Source organism: Carcharhinus amblyrhynchos, chromosome 3 (assembly GCF_965287045.1).
Source record: "Carcharhinus amblyrhynchos chromosome 3, sCarAmb.v2.hapA, whole genome shotgun sequence".
Classification (NCBI taxonomy): domain Eukaryota; kingdom Metazoa; phylum Chordata; class Chondrichthyes; order Carcharhiniformes; family Carcharhinidae; genus Carcharhinus; species Carcharhinus amblyrhynchos.
The window spans coordinates 9,864,716-9,883,079 of record NC_137326.1 but is presented as its reverse complement, the minus strand read 5'-3'; positions in this window follow the sequence as shown (position 1 = coordinate 9,883,079).

Below are 18,364 nucleotides of genomic sequence, written 5' to 3'. Positions count from 1 at the left end.
TGCCCCCACTGTTTGGTTGGGGTGGGGTTGAAGGGTTGGCTGGGAGTTGGGGTGGGTTGGGGGGTGAGCTGTGTGGAGGTTGGGTTGGGGGGTGGCTGTGGTTTGGGGGTAGGGTTGGTGGGGTGGGTGGGGGTTGGGGGCAGGGGGGTGTCTGGGTGTTGGAAGCTGGGGGCTGGGTAGGGGTTTGGGTTGGGGTGGGTGGGTTGGGGGTGGAGTGGGGTTGGGGTGGGGTGAGTGGGGGTTGGTGGGTGGGTGGGGAAATGGGGATTGGGATGGGGGTGGGTGGGGTTTGGGGTGAGTGGGGGTTGGTGGGTGGGTGGGGGAATGGGGTTGGATTGAGGGTGGGGATGTGGGTGGGGGCTGGGGGTGGGTGGGGGAATGGGATTAGGGTGGGGGTTGGGGTGGGGTTTGGGGTGAGTGGGGGTCGGTGGGTGGGTGGGGGAATGGAATTAGGGTGGGGGGTGGGTGGGGGAATGGGATTAGGGTGGGGGGTGGGTGGGGGAATGGGGTTGGGTTGGGATGGGGGTGGGTGGGGGAATGGGATTAGGCGGGGGGTGGGTGGGGGAATGGGATTAGGGTGGGGTTTGGGTGGGGGAATGGGATTAGGGTGGGGGGGGTGGGTGGGGGAATGGGATTAGGGTGGGGGGGGTGGGTGGGGGAATGGGATTAGGGTGGGGTTTGGGTGGAGTTGGGCTGGGGGAATGGGGATGGGTGTGAGTGTGAAGTTTCTCAGACAGTTCTGCCCTTGGGTTTTCTGTAATTTTGGGTTTGGATGGTGGAGCCTGGTGGCCTCCCGCCCGGCCTTGACCCCCGTCAGGGTCCCTTTAAGCGGTTAATTATTAACCACTTCCGGGGCACTTTCTGCCCAACCTCGCTCACCTTTCGGGCTGTGCGGACAGGATCGGGGGCAGGGTAAGCTTGGAAACGAACCATGTTCAGGCATTGGGTGGGGAAGGGAAGCGAAGGGCGTTTGAGGGGTGGGGGACGGTGGGGGTGTGGGGAGTGGACAGAAGTGTTACCATCGGCAGCTTTCTTTTAACATTGGGTATCTGGCCCCTGAAGATCTTCCATTTCTCTCCCCAATCCTGGCATCACCCCCACTCCCCACTCCCCACTCCCCACTCCCCACTCCCCACTCCCCACTCCCCACTCCCCACTCCCCACTCCCCACTCCCCACTCCCCACTCCCCACTCCCCACTCCCCACTCCCCACTCCCCACTCCCCACTCCCCACTCCCACAGGAATAAATAATAAAGACGGGAAAATAAGCAAACTGGTCTAACTTCTTTTCCCTTCAGGGTGGGTCCCCTCCCCTCCCCTCCCCTCCCCTCCCCTCCCCTCCCCTCCCCTCCCCTCCCCTCCCCTCCCCTCCCCTCCCCTCCCCTCCCCTCCCCTCCCCATTTCTCCTGGAGCCCCCACATTCCCCCGGTTCCTGACCTCCTGACCCTTGTATCATTATTTGTACAGAGATGGGGTGGGGGTGGTGGGCAGCACCCTCGCTTCTGGTCCCCGCAAACTTGATTCTAACCCTGCCCTTTCCCTGGGGCCTCCTTCCTCACTGACCAGAGTGGTGCAGGGCTCAGATGGTGCTCAGTTCCCTCCTAACAAGTGTGTCCCTCATACACCTCACCATATTAAAAGACTCCGTCCACCCTGGGCAGGTGGGTGCTTTGACGTTTCTGGGTGGCTGGAGCTGGGTTGTAGGGGGGAGGGGTTGCGACGGCAACAAGGAGGCAGTCAACCTGTGGACGCCATTTTCAGGCTGTTACTGCCTCTGGCTGAAGGCAACATGAGGGAACAGCCATTTCTACGCAGCGAGTGGTTAGGACCTGGAGTGCAGCGCCTGAGAGCGTGCAGGAGGCAGATTGAATTGTGGTTTTAGAAGGGAATTGGCTAGTTAGCTAAAGAGAATAAAATTATAGGGTCATGGGGGGGGGGAATGGAGATGTGTTGGGACTCGCTGTGTTGTTGTCTTGCAGAGTGTCAGTATGGACACCATGTGCCAAACGGCGCCCCCTCCCTGCGCACCACTCTTGGTGCACAAGAGTGGCCACACAATAATTGATCCAAATTATTTCCTTCAGGAATCCGGTGACTGTTGCTTCAATCGGCGAATGAGCCAACGGTATTTCGTAAACAGTAACCTGATCAGTTTGTAGCTGAGGGCGTTGTATGATGGAGTTCACCAAGCGAGGGAGTGGTGTAGGGTAGGGTGCTGGGCAGGAGTAACCTAGTCCCCGTGACCCAGATGTTGGCTAGCTTTTCAGATGCTGCACTTGGTGTCCTCCGCACCCACCTGAGCCAACAGAGCCAACCTTTGACCAAAGACGTGCAGGTTAGGTGCCAACATGATGCCCTAGTAGGAGGCATCAGCCTTTCTGTGTTTATTTATTAGTCATGAGTGGGCTTACGTTAACACTGCAGTGAAGTTACTGTGGAAATCCCCTACTCCAGGGACACACTCTGGGGCCAAAGAAACAGGAAGTGACACTGGGGAGGTGTGAGAAATACAAAGTGTCTCGTTCCCCACTCCCTGATGGTGCTAGGTTTGATGGGATTGGCCACTATCCTTTAAATGTCGGGACTGGCTGGAGGGTTTGAGTGGCCTACTCGTGTTCCAGTAACACACGCAAATATCGGATGGATTAAACAATCGAATTAAGGAATAGACTATATTTCTGAAACATGACCCATGTCGTATTACTCCACTGCTGTGTACATATATCTTTCCTAACTCTTGCAAATGTATTCCAGACAGAAAAAAAAATTATCTTAAATGAAAATAGATTTATTTTTTACGGTGTTTATGGTGATCTAATCAATTTGATTAGCTGTTGCAGAGGTAAATTAGGTGTGAGGGTCTGTCTGACAATTAATTCCTTATTCACACACAGGCCTTTGTCCCTTTCTCGTACATCAATGAGCTGTCTTTCTGTAGGCTTTTAGAATGAGGTTATGCATTCTATAAGATCGTGCGTCAAAACCAAATCCATGTGAAGGTTTACCAGGCTGATTCCTGGGATGGCAGGTCTGTCATATGAGGCGAAACTAAGCCAGTTAGGGTTGTATTCATCGAAGTTTAGCAGAGTGAAGGGGGGATCTCGTAGAAACTTAAAATTCTAACAGGATTAGACTGGGTGGATTCAGAGAGAATGTTCCCGATGGTGGGGGAACCCGGAACTAGGAGTCGTAGACCGAGGATAAGGGGTAAATCTTTTCGGACTGAGGTGAGGAGAAATTTCTTCACCCAGAAAGTAGTTGAGGCCAAAGCGTTGTGTGACTTCAAGAAGAAATTAGATATAGCTCTTGAGGCTAAAGAGATCAAGGGATATTTGAGGGAGGGGAAGGGGGATCAGGATATTGAATTTGATGATCAGCTATGATCAAAATGAATGGTGGAACAGGTTCGAAGGGCTGAACATCCTACTCCTGCTTTTAGTTTCTATGTTTTTGTGATCTAACTAATTGGGGAGCGTTTGAGGGGCTGAATGGCATGCTCCTAAGTTCCTGTGCAAGTGTTTGACTCATTGGACCATTCTGAGACCTCATGAACCTTGCACCGTGCTGGACAGAATTTACACAATTATTGCAGTGTGATGGGGAGAAACGAGGTAGAGAGTTTGGTTCCTTGTTCTGTGGTTGTCCGGTCTCCTCTTCCCCACCACCTTGGCTGAATGGTCCCCCCGCTCGTCCTCTCTGCCTCCATGCTGTAAGATCAGGAACTTCCTCTGTGAGGAGCTGTTGCCGTTGATACATCTGAAATGTGACATGTGGTTAGTGTTGCGCTGCTTAGGTGGGAACTGGTGATGTTAGACCTCTGGTGGTTTCGCCCATATCTTGTCTCAGTCTGTTGTGGACCAGTTGATGGATCGGTTACTATGATTCGTGAGTAACTTCTTTAACTTCACACCCTACAACTGCCAGGTTGGTAGAAGCCAAAATAGGTGGGCATTGGTGGCTTTTTTCATCCTGAAATTCCAATATATTCTGTGGTGCCAATGTGCATCGCTAGACCAACACACTACTCCCTTAATCATGCCAATCAGTATCACTCCTAAAGATAATGTTGCTTTCAAGTGAAATGCTTAATTCTATATCCTTGAAGGTTGAGTGAAATTGTTATGATAATACAGTCTGCAGTACATTGGAGTTGAGGATGGAACATGAAACTGATCGATTTGGTAAGGGTTAAGTAAGTTTTAGTTTATTTATTAGTCACAAGTAGGCTTATGTTAACACTGCAATGAAGGTACTGTGAAAATCCCCTAGTTGCTACTCTCCAGCGCCTGTTCAGGCCAATGCACCTAACGGCACGTCTTTCAGAATGTGGGAGAAAACTGGAGCACCCAGAGGAAAAGCACGCAGACACAGGGAGAACGTGCAAGCTCCACACAGACAGTGACCCAAACCGGGAATCGAATCCGGGTCCCTGGCGCTGTGAGGCAGCAGTGCTAACCAGGTTGGCCTGCCTACTGGTGACTCCTTTTACAGTACTCAGGCATTATTAAGTAAGCATTACTGAGGACGGCACAGTGGTTAACATTGCTGCCTCATAGCACCAGGGAACTGGGTTCGATTCCCGGCTTGGGTCACTGTCTGTGTGGAGTTCGCATGTTCTCCCTGTATCTGCGTGGGTTTCTCCTGGGTGCTCCGGTTTCTTCCCAGACTCCGAAAGATGTGCTGGGTTAGGAGCATCGGCCGTGCTAAATTCTCTCTGTGTACTGGAGTGTGGCAACTAGGGGATTTTCACAGTAACTTCATTGCAGTGTTAATGTAAGCCTACTTGTGACACTAATAAACTTTAAACTTGAGTATTTAGCATGTGGCTGCCAGACCCATCTGATAAAGGAATAAGAACAGGCAAATGCTGGAAATACTCAACAGGTCAGGCAGCATCTGTGGGGAGAAGGGTTAACAGCCAGGATTTTCCAGTTCTTACCGCTGGGAATTCCCACCTGAAGTCAGCAGACATTTTGGCTGGTCTGTCAAATTTCTGTCCCGCCGGTGGCGATTCCGTGCAGGCGGGACTGGAAAATCCCGCCCAACGTTTTGGGTCGATGATCTTAAGCGACCCAGGGATTTTGTAGCGACATAATCATGGATGAGGCGGAATCCTAAACTTGGAAGATACGCCGTCGTTGTGTGGACACAGTTCAGTTTAAACTGCGCGGCCTTCGTTTTAGAAGCATCTGTTTCAATACAGATTAACACCTGCATTAAGTTACTGGGTAGAAGTGTCTGCACCTTAGCATCGGATAACACCATTACTAGGCTCACAAAGGTGACGGTGTCACAGGAGGAGGAGAAAAACCAGGGATGTGAATAGGATTGAGATGGATTCCATTCTGGGAACAGGCTGTTCTGAAATGCTTACCAAACCAAGCATTGAGTTATCAATGAACTGCCCGATGAGGTCACATGTACTGGTCTCATGGTTTTAAGATGTAAAACGGATACTGATTTTTGTTTTCTTTTTGTACCTGTTTCCGAATTTTGTTAAAACCTTGTCTGTTCCTTCCCTTTGTCTTGTTACCAGTTCAATATCAGCTGTCAATTCTGTCAAATTTCTGGTTTTGGAAGCCTAAAATAATTGATTTTTTTTTTTGCCTCTGTTGTCTTAATTCACAACTGAAATAAAATTATATTTTTTTGTAAATCTATTGCTCTTGTGGGTTTGTTGAAATACTCGTTCCCAACAGCGGAATGTAGAACTGGAACTGAGAGACTGGAACTGTGATGTGCACTAAGGGGAGTTCCCACCTCGAGACTCATCCCCAGACACAATTTGAGCTCAAATCTCCAGGGACCCAGAAAAAAGAAATCTGCAGGGGATGTGTGGGTTAAATTTCCACAGAGGTTCTCATGGATACCTATACCCAACTTTGGTAACGTCACGCTCCTCCAAAAAAGGCCTCTTCTGCATCGAGACTTCCTTACCTTTTGATGGCCATGTCTTCATACTCAGGAATTTCCTCCCTCAATCTCTTCACCTCCCTGTTTCTCTCCTTCCTTCTTTCTCTCTCCCTCCCTCTTTTTCTCTCTCTCCCCCTCCCTCTTTTTCTCTCTCTCCCCCTCCTTTTCTCTCTTTCCCCCTCCCTCTTTTTCTCTCTCTCCCTCCCTCTTTTTCTCTCTCTCCCTCCCTCTTTATCTCTCTCTCCCTCCCTCTTTATCTCTCTCCCTCCCTCTTTATCTCTCTCTCCCTCCCTCTTTATCTCTCTCTCCCTCTTTATCTCTCTCTCCCTCCCTCTTTATCTCTCTCTCCCTCCCTCTTTATCTCTCTCTCCCTCCCTCTTTATCTCTCTCTCCCTCCCTCTTTTTCTCTCTCTCCCTCCCTCCTTCCTTCCTTCCCTCCTCCTCTCTCTCTTTCTCCCTCCCTCCCTCCCTCTCTCCAGGCAGGATTCTCCATCCTTCTCTGTCCCCACCCAGCTACCAGCGGGAATGAAGAATTTGATGTTCCAGCCAAAATTCCATTCACTTTCAGCAGCACTGGGGAATTTGGGACGAGATCTTCATTGCCGGCATTGGATTGGAAGGCATGTGTCGGTGTGAGATTTTTGAAACATCTCTCTCTCTCTTTATACACACCTTTAAAACCTATATCTTTTACAAGCTTCTGATCACCTGTTCTAATATCTCCTTTTGTGGCTCAGTGTCAAATTTGGTTTGAAAATGTCCCAGTCAGGTGCCTTCGGAAGTTTTACTACATTAAATATCAGTTGTTGTCGATCTGCTGAAAATCTGGACTGAACACTGCTCCTCTGGCCTTTCTGTAGTTCTGGTGATTGAATATTCGATCCCTGAGCATTTTGATTGAGGCCAGTCAGCTTTGCCAGCTCCCCATTCCTTTTTCCCTTTCCCTGTATGGATTCTTTAAATTTTCCATTCCTTCTGAAACATTGGGGCGTCACCCTTTTCCGAAGCGATTATGGGTGGCTGTCTCTATCGTTGCTTCAGGTAAGGCGGTTCATGTCCTAACCAAAACCTTCACACCGACACACGCTTACATCACCTGCAACTTGATGTCGACAATCGACAATGGTTTCACGGTCATCAGTAGATTCTTAATTCCAGATTATTTTTGTTGAATTCAAATTTCACCATCTGCTGTAGTGGGATTCGAACCCGGGTTCCCAGAACATTAGCTGAGTTTCTGGAATGATAGTTTAGTGAAAAAAACACAAGGCCATCGCTTACCTTTATCTCTAATCTGCCATTCCACCGAATTGTTTCATTCATATGATTGCTGAACCCCGTTGAGCTAATTAAGATGATTGAAGTATTTGATAGGGTAGACAGGGTGGGGGAGAGCATATTACAGTTGTGGGTGGGGGTTAGGGGAGAAAGACCCTGAAAACTAGAGCAAGGCACTTGGGTGATGTCTGGATGACGTCTGGAGGAAGTTTTTCACAAAGGGACAAAAACACCAACTGCTGGAAAATCTCAGCAGGTCTGACGGTGTCTGTGGGGAGAGAATAGATGTGGAGCTGCCGGCATTGTTCAGGGGTAAACACAGTAAGAAGTCTCTCAACACCAGGTTAAAGTCCGTCAGGTTTATTTGGCAGTAAACGCCACTAGCTTTCGGAGCACTGCTCCTTCGTCAGATGAGTGAACCAAATGAAATAAAGTCATCCACAGTATTGTGTGCAGTTTTGGTCTCCTTTCCTGAGGAAGGATGTTCCTGCTCTCGAGGGAGTGCAGCGAAGGTTTACCAGGCTGATTCCGGGGATGGTGGGACTGATGTAGGAGGGGAGATTGACTACATTAGGATTGTTTTCGCTGGAGTTCAGACGAATGAGGTGGGATCTCAAAGAGATTTATAAAATTCTAACAGGACTAGGCAGGGTAGATGCAGGGAGAATGTTCCTGATGGTGGGGGAGTCCAGAACCGGGGGTCTGAGGATTGGGGTAGACCATTTAGGGTGGAGGTGAGGAGCCATTTCTTCACCCAAGTTTATTTATTAGTCACAAGGAAGGCTTACATTAACACTGCAATGAAGTTACTGCAAAAGTCCCCTAGTCACCACACTTTGGCGCCTGTTTGGGTCAGTGCACCTAAACAGCACGCCTTTAAGACTGTGGGAGGAAACCCATGCAGACTCAGGGAGAACGTGCAAACTCCACACAGACAGTGACCCAAGCCAGGAATCGAACCTGGGCCCCTAGTGCTATGAGGCAGCAACGCTAACCACTGTGCCACCGTGCTGCCCACAGAATGGGGAGCCTGTGGAATTCATTACCGTAGGAAGTCGTTGAGGTCAGAACATTGAATATATTCAAGAGGCAGCTGGATATAGCACATGGGATGAGTGGGATCAAAGGTTATGGGGAGAAAGCAGTATTGACTATTGAGTTGGATGATCAGCCATGATTGTAATGAATGGCGGAGCAGGCTCGAAGGGCCAAATGGCCTCCTCCTGCTCCTATCTTCTTTGTTTCTATGTTAAATGGGAAATAGGATGAAGTTGGAGGGGAGAGTTATGTTCTGAAGTTGTTGAACTCCTTCATCCATCTATGGCTCTATTCTCTCCCCACAGAGGCTGTCAGACCTGCTGAGGTTTTCCAGCATTTTCTGTTTTTGTTTCAGATTCCAGCATCTGCAGTAGCTTCACAAAGGGAAGTGGATATCTCCAGTGGTCTCCTCCCACAAAGCTGTTGAGTTGAGGGTGAGGGCCAATTGTAAAAATTTCAGAAGTAGCATTCACAGAACGTTTGTATAATCTGTACAGTGCAGAAAGAGCCACTTGTCCCATCGAGCCTACACCACTGCCATTCCCAAATCCCCACAGCCCCATGTAATTACTCTGCTAGTCACCCTGACTATAAAGGGCAATTTAGCTTGGCCAACCATTATACACATCTTTGGAGTGCGGGAGGGAACCGGAGCACCTGGAGGAAACCCACGCAGACACAGGGAGAACGTGCAAGCTACACACAGACAGTGACCCAAGCTGGGAATCGAACCCGGGTTCCTGGCGCTGTGAGGCAGCAGTGCTAACCACTGTGTGGCCCATTGTAGGTTATTGTGAGGCACAGTGGGTTAGCACTGCTGCCTCACAGCTCCAGGGACCTGGGTTTGATTCCCGGCCTCGGGTCACTGTCTGTGTGGAGTTTGCACATTCTCCCCGTGTTTGCGTGGGTTTCCTCCAGGTGCTCCGGTTTCCTCCAACAGTTCCAAAGATGTACAGGTTAGGTGGGTTAAGTAATTTAAATCATTTAAAAGGTATTTTAAATATGTAGATTTGCTAATTATCGGTTGAATCTCCCACCCTGTCAGGAGTACTTCATTCTGGTAAGGTTCAGTCTAGCTCGGGTCGGGTGGCGGGGGCTGGTGCTCCCTGGACATGGGCACCCTGGCAGTGCCAGCCTGTGCCAGGAGAGTAGTGTCTATTGTGGGTAGGGCCTAAATGTGATTGGTGGGGTGGGGGTCCCGCTGCCACTCTGCATTGGGTTCGGTCTGGAATAGAGGAAGGACAGCGATTGGAGCTGCCTGGGGGTGTTCTGCTAGGGGGAGTAGGGGGGCCTCTGGGGTGGGGGGTGGGTGGTGTCTGACCCTGATGGGAGGGGAGGGGTCTGCCAGGGTGAGGCGGAGATCGCCACTGCTGGGGGATGGCGCCTGGGCACGAGGGCGCTCCAGGATAAGGGGGGTTTTGGGGCTGGCCCTGGAATTGTTGTGGGGGCTATGCTCAGCTTGTAGGGGGTGGGGTGGGGGGGTGGGGTGCTGGAGGGGCAGCACTGCGGGGGGTCCTGAGCTGGCCAGCAAACGGGAGTTTGACGGTTTGGGGACACTGCGCGTGTGCAGAACTCCAGAATTGTCAAACTCAGGCACGAATGGGCCCCGTTTCCCCCCCCCCCCGGGTTTTTGATGAGATTCGTGACTGGGGCCTCTTCAGAGCACAGAGTGCGGGGATTCAGGTGAGAGAACTGTCACGATCTAGAGCAGCTTTCTCGCACTTTTGGGAGTGTCAGCCCCTATTCTTTTATGATCTCTGTCATCTTCTATTTGCCGTGAATTCCTGTATCAGCTTGACTTTAGGTTCTGTTCTGTTACCCAGAACTTTGCAGCCTCAAATTGTCTTTAAAAGTCTTGCGGAGCGGAGAGGACGGGGGGGGTGGAGTTGCTGCCAATATTAAGAGTTTCACCTCTTGATGATTCCAATTGCGTTTGACTTTAAATATATACCAATTCTCGTCAAAAGAAGAGCTGAATCCAAAAGCGCAATAATTCCTGTTTGGAATGGACATAGAATAAGCATTCCCTCTTACTAGTTCCTGGCTGATATATCTGTTTTGACATTTTCTGTGTCCCACAGAATTTATATATTCACAGAGCAATTATCACAGATGAGAAAATGGTGCACGGATTCCCTACAGGAATCAAACTCAGAATCCAATGTGGAATGGGATCATAGATTTATTTTTATACACGTTATTTTGTGTTGAAGTGTTGGCGTGTTGAATCTGTACTCAAAAATAGTCATCATTGGCCATTCTTTCATTGTTTTTGAACATGTAAAATTAAAAGAATGGTTAATTCCTGGCCTGTAACTCTCTCTCTCTCACTCTTTCTCTGTCTCTCAGTGCTATATCTTGTTCACCAAGTGGTCTCTCACCATCTTGTCAACATATCAAGTTGCAGATTTGACTAAATCAGCCCAGGCAATGAACGTCCGCAAACTGCAATCGCACCATTAATGTCAGAATCGTACCCATAGAGAAGAAGAGGAGGCCATTCAGCCCCTTGAGCCTGTTCCATCATTCAATTGGATTGATGCTCATCCATACCTTACTGCACCTTTCCCCAACCCCACCCCCCTCAGATACATATCGCCAGACCTAACCGCTGTGCCATTGTACCACCCTTGATGTGCTGGCTAGGTTGATTGGCCATGTTAAATTGATCTTAATGTCAGGGGTATTAACAAGGTAAATGAAGGTTATAGGAATAGGGCCTGGGTGGGATTGTGGTCTCAATGAGACGAATGGCCCCCTTCTGTACTGTAGGGACTCTATGAGAATTACAGAACAATGCATTTGCACTATTTAATAAGATGGCAATGCACAAAAATCTCATTCTGCACGAGTGCTCGATCTCAGTTGGCTGTCGAAGGAAGGTGGTGATCAGAGATAAGGGCCACGATTAAGGAACCATGCTAGTCCTGTCCTGGGCGCATAACCTGTAGTGGCCGCTAATTCCCAGAAGAGACCAAAAGCAGGTTTGATGACGGCAAGATTTCAGTCCAAGATTTTTCCCCACCCGCCTCTGATGACATGTTCCGATTCGGGCTTGGGAAGGGTGCGGATCTGATTTGTATATATATATTAGCATACATTACAAAGAACAAAGAACAAAAACAGCCCGGGAAACAGGCCCTTCGGCCCAACGAGCCCGCGCCGCCATTTTAACATTACCAGTCCCCCCTCCACCCATGACCCTTATCTATTGTTAATGGCAATCCACATTGAGGGAAACTAATTTAGGGACAATTTATTACCTCTAATCAGCCTAAGAGCACATCTTTGGGGTGTGGGAGGAAACCGGAACACCCGGAGAAAACCCCACGCAAGCACGGGGGGAATGCGCAAACTCCCACAGACACTGGTCCAAATCCATGTGTCTGCACAGCAATCAGTGATAGTCACTGAGCTGTTGTGTTGCCCAGTATCTGGTCCAGTTTAAGCACACACTAATGACATGAAGCACTAGGCCATTCTCGACCATCCAAGAGCAGCCCTAGTACGACCCATCGTGTGTATGCCCCTTGTTGGACAACAAGGCGGACCGACTTAAAACCTGTGAATTAAAAGGGAAAAACATTAGTTTCATTCCATAAGAACATAAGAAATAGGAGTAGGAGTAGGCCATCTAGCCCTTCGAGCCTGCCCTGCCATTCAATAAGATCATGGCTGATCTGTCGTGTCTCAGTTCCACCTTCCTGCCCTCTCCCCATAACCCTTAATCCCCTTGCCTATTAAAAACCTATCATATGGTGGCACAGTGGTTAGCACTGCTGCTTAGCACTAGGGATCTGGGTTCAATTCTGGCCTCAGGTCACTGTCTGTGCGGAGTCTGCACATTCTCCCCATGTCTGTGTGGGTTTCCTCCAGGTGCTCTGGTTTTCTCCCACTCTCCGAAGATGCGTGGGTTAGGTTGATTGGCCATGTTAAATTGCCCTTAGCGCCAATGGGACCAACTAGGGGACGTCCCAATGCTAATGAACCTTATTTAAAACAATCTCCTATATCCTCCCATCTCTCACCCACTCATGTGCCTGTCTAAGTAATGTCATTAGCCAGCTTGACACCCGCTATTTAAACCCTCAACTTATCTTCCCACCCAGTTAGCATGACGTCAAGCCAACGGGGAAATTCACAACTCGTTTTCAAAAGAAAACCAGTTGTGATGACCAGGTTGGGTGCGGTGCACATGTAGGTGTAGCCCCCAGGTGGTGAGGGATATGCCTGAGTAGTGCCAGAGTGTTGCAGTGCTAGGAGTGAGCTCTACGGGGAATCTATAGATAGGCCGGAAAATTGGGCGGAGAAATGGCAGGTGGAATTTAATCCAGATAAATGTGAAGTGATGCATTTTGGTAGAACTAATGTAGGGGGGAGTTATTACAATAAATGGCAGAACCATCAAGAAACACAGAGGAACCAAGGTGTGCAAGTCCACAAATCCTTGAAGGTGGCAGCACAGGTGGAGAAGGTGGTGAAGAAGGCATATGGTATGCTTGCCTTTATAGGACGGGATATAGAGTATAAAAGCTGGAGTCTGATGTTGCAGCTGTATAGAACGTTGGTTAGGCCACATTTGGAGTACTGCGTCCAGTTCTGGTCGCCACACTACCAGAAGGATGTAGAGGCTTTTGACAGAGCGCAGAAGAGGTTTACCAGGATGTTGCCTGGTATGGAGGGTCTTAGCTATGAGGAGAGATTGGGTAAACTGGAATTGTTCTCCCTGGAAAGACGGAGAATGAGGGGAGACCTAATAGAGGCGTACAAAATTATGAAGGGTATAGATAGGGTGAACAGTGGGAAGCTTTTTCCCAGGTCGGAGGTGACGATCACGAGGGGTCATGGGTTCAAGGTGAGAGGGGCGAGGTAGAACTCAGGTATCAGAGGGACGTTTTTTACGTAGAGGGTGATGGGGGCCTGGAAGTCGCTGCCAAGTAGGGTGGTGGAGGCAGACACGCTGGCATCGTATAAGACTTACCTGGACAGTCAGATGAGCAGCCTGGGAATGAAGGGATACAAACGAATGGTCTCGTTGGACCAAAGAGCCGCCCAGGCTTGGACGGCCAAAGGGCCTGTTTCCTGGGCTGTACTGTTCTTTGTTCTCTATTGGAAAGGGTGTGTGGTGGTGGGGTCGGGATGGGGTGGAGGGTGGAGGGCCTGATGCTTGTGGGATTTGGAGGCGGCTAGGGCATCTCAATGTCTGTGAAGGACGTGGGAGGACCCCGTGACTGTGATGTGGTGCTCCATGTCCATAGTGGACCGGAAGGGAGGGTGGAATTAATTTCTGATTGGGATGCCCTTTAAAGACGGTTCTCCGATCTATTTGGAGAAGGCCTTGCCAGCTCTGTCAGGCCCCACCCCGTCAGAGTACAGCAAAAAAACCAGGCCCCCAAATTCTCAGAGTGCCAGAGAATCTGGAGAGAAAACTCGGCTGTGCAGCTGGAGAGATATGCCTTGGTTTTCTCATCGAAACTGACACCCAAAGTTACTGACAGGTGACATGGGCGATTGTGTGAACTCGGTGCAATTACTCAGTCTCTTATTATACATTTCTGCCAATATTTCCTCACCGCTGAGTTCAATGAAATGATTGCCCAAGTCAGAATTACTATAGAGCTTTGTGTAACATATGGCCTTAGGCCAAAGTCCCCATGGGTTAGTGAAATTCCTGCTGTTGGTAGTCGTAACGTAAGAAGTTAGAGCGAATCGTTAATTTCACAGTAAAATCATTGACAAAACCAATATCTACAGTCTCGCAAATTGGCCTGTTGTTTGCGCAGGAGCAAGGACGCGTGGTTGCAATTATACAGGGGCCTTGGTGAGGCCACACCGAGAGTATTGTGCGCAGTTTTGGTCTCCTTTTCTGGGGGGGGGGATTGTGGGGGGCGGGGTGCAAGGTGTTGGTGGCTAGGATTGTTTTCGCTGGATTTGAGACGAATGAGAGAGGATCTCATAGAGACTTTAAAATTCTAACAGGACTAGACAGGGGAGATGCAGGGAGGATGTTCCCGATGGTGGGGGACTCCAGAACCAGGGGTCACAGTCTGAGGATTTGGGGTAGACCATTTTAGGACGGAGATGAGGAGACATTTCTTCACCCAAAGAGTGGTGAGCCTGTGGAATTCATTACCACAGGAAGTAGTTGATACCAAAACATTGAATGTATTCAAGAGGCAGCTGGATGTAGCACTTGGGGCCAATGGGATCAAAGGTTATGGGGAGAAAGCAGGATTAGGCTATTGAGTTGGATGATCAGCCACGATCGTGATGAATGGTGGAGCAGGCTCGAAGGGCCAAATGGCCTCCTCCTGCTCCTATCTTCTATGTTTCTATGTTTAGTTCCGTGTCCAGCAATAAGATATGGAAACAAACTTCACTTTGGCACACTGTCTACACTTCCTGCTGCCTCAGAAAAGCAGCCAGCATAATCAAGGACCCCACGCACCCCGGACATTCTCTCTTCCACCTTCTTCCATCGGGAAAAAGATACAAAAGTCTGAGGTCACGTACCAACCGACTCAAGAACAGCTTCTTCTCTGCTGCTGTCAGACTTTTGAATGGACCTACCTTGCACTAAGTTGATCTTTCTCTAAAGCCTAGCTATGACTGTAACACTACATTCTGCTCTCTCTACTTTCCTTCTCTATGAATGGTATGCTTTGTCTATAAGCGTGCAAGAAACAACATTTCTCACTGTAAAACAAAACATCTGACAATAATAAATCAAATCAAACTACCCTGATTCAGGAGAAGTTTGAAAATTTTAATGGTAAACCAATAGTTACAAAGCCAGCATGGAAATAATGGTAAATGTAATACAGTTTAGTCATTTCATAGAATCCTACAGTGCAGAAGGAGGCCATTCAGTCCATCGTGTCTGCACCGACCACAATCCCACCCATGCCCTACCTCCACAACCGTGCATTTATCCTAGCTAGCTCCTTGACACTAAGAGGGGGCATGAGATGGCTTTGGCAGGTAAGGTTAAGGAGAATCCAAAGGCGTTTTACTCCTATCTTAAACAAAAGGGTGGCTAGGGGTAAAATCGGTCCTCTCAGGGACAAACGTGGGGAATTGTGCTTAGAGGCAGAGGGAATGGGGGGGATCCTAAATGAATACTTTGCGTCGGTATTCACGAAGGAGAGGGGCTTGATGTCTAGTACGGTCATTGAGGGAGTGGTAGACCGATTGAAAGATCTATTGATTACGAGGGAAGAAGTGTTAGGGCTCTTAGAGGGCATTAAAACCAATAAATCTCCGGGGCCTGATTGCGTTTATCCAAGGCTGCTTAGAGAGGCGAGGGATGAAATTGCTGGGCCTCTGACGCAAATCTTTGTCTCTTCTTTGGACACAGGTGAGGTCCCAGAGGACTGGAGGATAGCAAACATGGTACCGTTGTTTAAAAAGGGTAGGAGGGATAGCCCAGGTAACTATAGGCTGGTGAGCTTAACGTCAGTGGTAGGCAAGTTGATGGAGAGGATTCTTAGGGATAGGATGTATGCGCACTCGGAGTGTTGCGATCTGATTAAGGATACACAGCATGGCTTTGTCAAGGGGAAGTCTTGCCTTACGAATCTGGTAGAATTCTTTGAGGAGGTGACAAAAACAGTTGACGAAGGACAAGCCGTTGATGTTGTCTATATGGATTTCAGTAAGGCGTTTGACAAAGTCCCTCATGGTAGGTTGGTACAGAAGATTAAAGCTCATGGGATATGTGGTCAGGTATCTAGATGGGTAGAGAACTGGCTTGCAAAGAGGAGACAGAGAGTAGTAGTGGAGGGGTCCTTTTCTAGCTGGAGGTCTGTCACCAGTGGTGTGCCGCAGGGCTCAGTACTGGGACCTCTTCTCTTTGTAGTGTATATAAATGATTTGGAAGAGGGAGTAGGTGGTGTGATCAGCAAATTTGCTGATGACACCAAGATGGCTGGATTGGCGGGCAGTGAGGAGCAGTGTCTGGCAATACAGCAGGATATTGATAGGCTGGTTGATTGGGCAGATACATGGCAAATGGAGTTTAATCCGGATAAATGTGAGGTGATGCATTTTGGCCGGAATAATGTAGGGGGAAGTTATATGATAAAGGGTAAGCCCGTAAGGAGTACAGAGTCGCAGCGAGACCTGGGGGTGCAAGTGCACAAGTCTTTGAAGGTGGCAGTGCAAGTGGAGAGTGCGGTGAAGAAAGCCTATGGTATGTTAGCCTTTATAGGAAGGGGTATAGAATACAAGAGCTGGAGTCTAATGTTGCAGTTGTACAGAATGTTGGTTAGGCCGCATTTAGAGTACTGCGTACAGTTCTGGTCGCCTTACTACTGGAAGGACGTGGAGACTCTGGAGAGAGTGCAGAGGAGGTTTACCAGGATGTTGCCTGGTATGGAAGGACTGGGGGATGAGGAAAGATTGAAGAAATTGGGGCTCTTTTCCCTTGAAAGACGCCAACTGAGGGGGGATCTAGTAGAGGTATATAAGATTATGAAGGGTATAGATAGACTAAACAGAGGTAAGCTATTTCCTATAATAGAGACACATAGGACAAGGGGCCATGGACTTAAGGTGAGGGGGGAGCGGTACAACACAGATATTAGAGGGAGGTTTTTCACACAGAGGGTAGTGGGGGTATGGAATGCTCTGCCAAGTAAGGTGGTGGAGGCAAACATGCTAGAGTCCTTTAAGAGTAACTTAGACAGGCACATGACTGAGTTGGAGATGGGTGGATATCGGAGAACCTTTTAAATAAGGGTCATTAGCATTGGGGCATCCCTGGTAATGTCAATGGGTATAGTATGATAATAATGTTTTTTTTCTCTTTCATTCACAGGTATTAAGTCGGTCGACCTTGTGTCCAACAAGGGGCATACACGCGATGGGTCGTACTGGGGCTGCTCTTGGTTGTTCGAGATTGGCCTAGTGCTTCATGTCATTAGTGTGTGCCTAAACTGGACAAGATACTGGGCAAGACGACAGCTCAGTGACTATCACTGTTTGCTGTGCAGACACATGGATTTGGGCCGGTGTCTGTGGGAGTTTGCGCATTCTCCCCGTGCTTGCGTGGGTTTTCTCTGGGTGCTCTGGTTTCCTCCCATACCCCAAAGATGTGCTGTTAGGCTGATTGGCAGTAATAAATTGTCCCTAAATCATTTTCCCTCAATCTGGATGGCCATAAAACATTAGATAGGATTCATGGGTAGAGAGGTGGGCTGGTGGTGTTGAGATGGAGGCGCGGGCTCGTTGGGCCGAAGGGCCTGTTTCCCGGGCTGATTTTGTTCTTTGTTCTTTGTTCAATCCCCCCAACTTGCACATCTTTGGAGTGTGGGAAGAAACCCACGCAGACACGGCACTAATGTGCAAACTCCACACAGGCAGGGATCCAAGCCGGGAATCGAACCCACAGTGCTGACCACTGTGCCACCGTGCCACTCTGCTATATTTTTCATCACGTCTTTTGTTTTTTTCCTCAGATTATCTCATCTTTCTTCATTGCTTTGTCGCTGTGGTAGTGGTCCTGCGGAGATTTAATTTAACATTTCGGTGACTCTCATATACCATAAAGGAAGTGAGCTTTTGCCTGGAGTCACCATGGTAGATACTTAGGAAGTGACTTCTCATTTATTCTGCCCTAGTAATGCCGAGCGACATAGTTCCATTAAATCAGACAGCTCTGAAACAGTAAACCTACAGGAAGTTTCGTTATTCTGCTGTTTCACAGGGCAAGTCTGGAAAATGTTTTGGGAAAGTGACATGGTTTCATAGGCGACTAACAAGGTAAATTACAGCTTAAGTCTAGAATCTCCAGTTTCTCAGTGGACCTCATAGAATCCATACAAGGCAGAAGGAGGTCTCTAGGCCCATTGAGCCTGCACCAAATGTCCAATGGAGCACCTTACCCAGGTCCTATTCCCACTAATCTCCCTAACCTACACATCTCGGGACACTAAGGAGCAATTTAGCATGGCCAATCAACCTAAACATCTTTGGACTGTGGGGAGGAAATTGGAGCACCCAAGGGAAACCAACAGGGGGAATGCTCCACACAGACAGAGACCCAAAGCTAGAATCCAACCCGGGTGCCTGGCACTGTGAGGCAGCAGTGCTAACCACTGCTGCTTGCGGTTGACAGATTTTTGGTTCCACAAT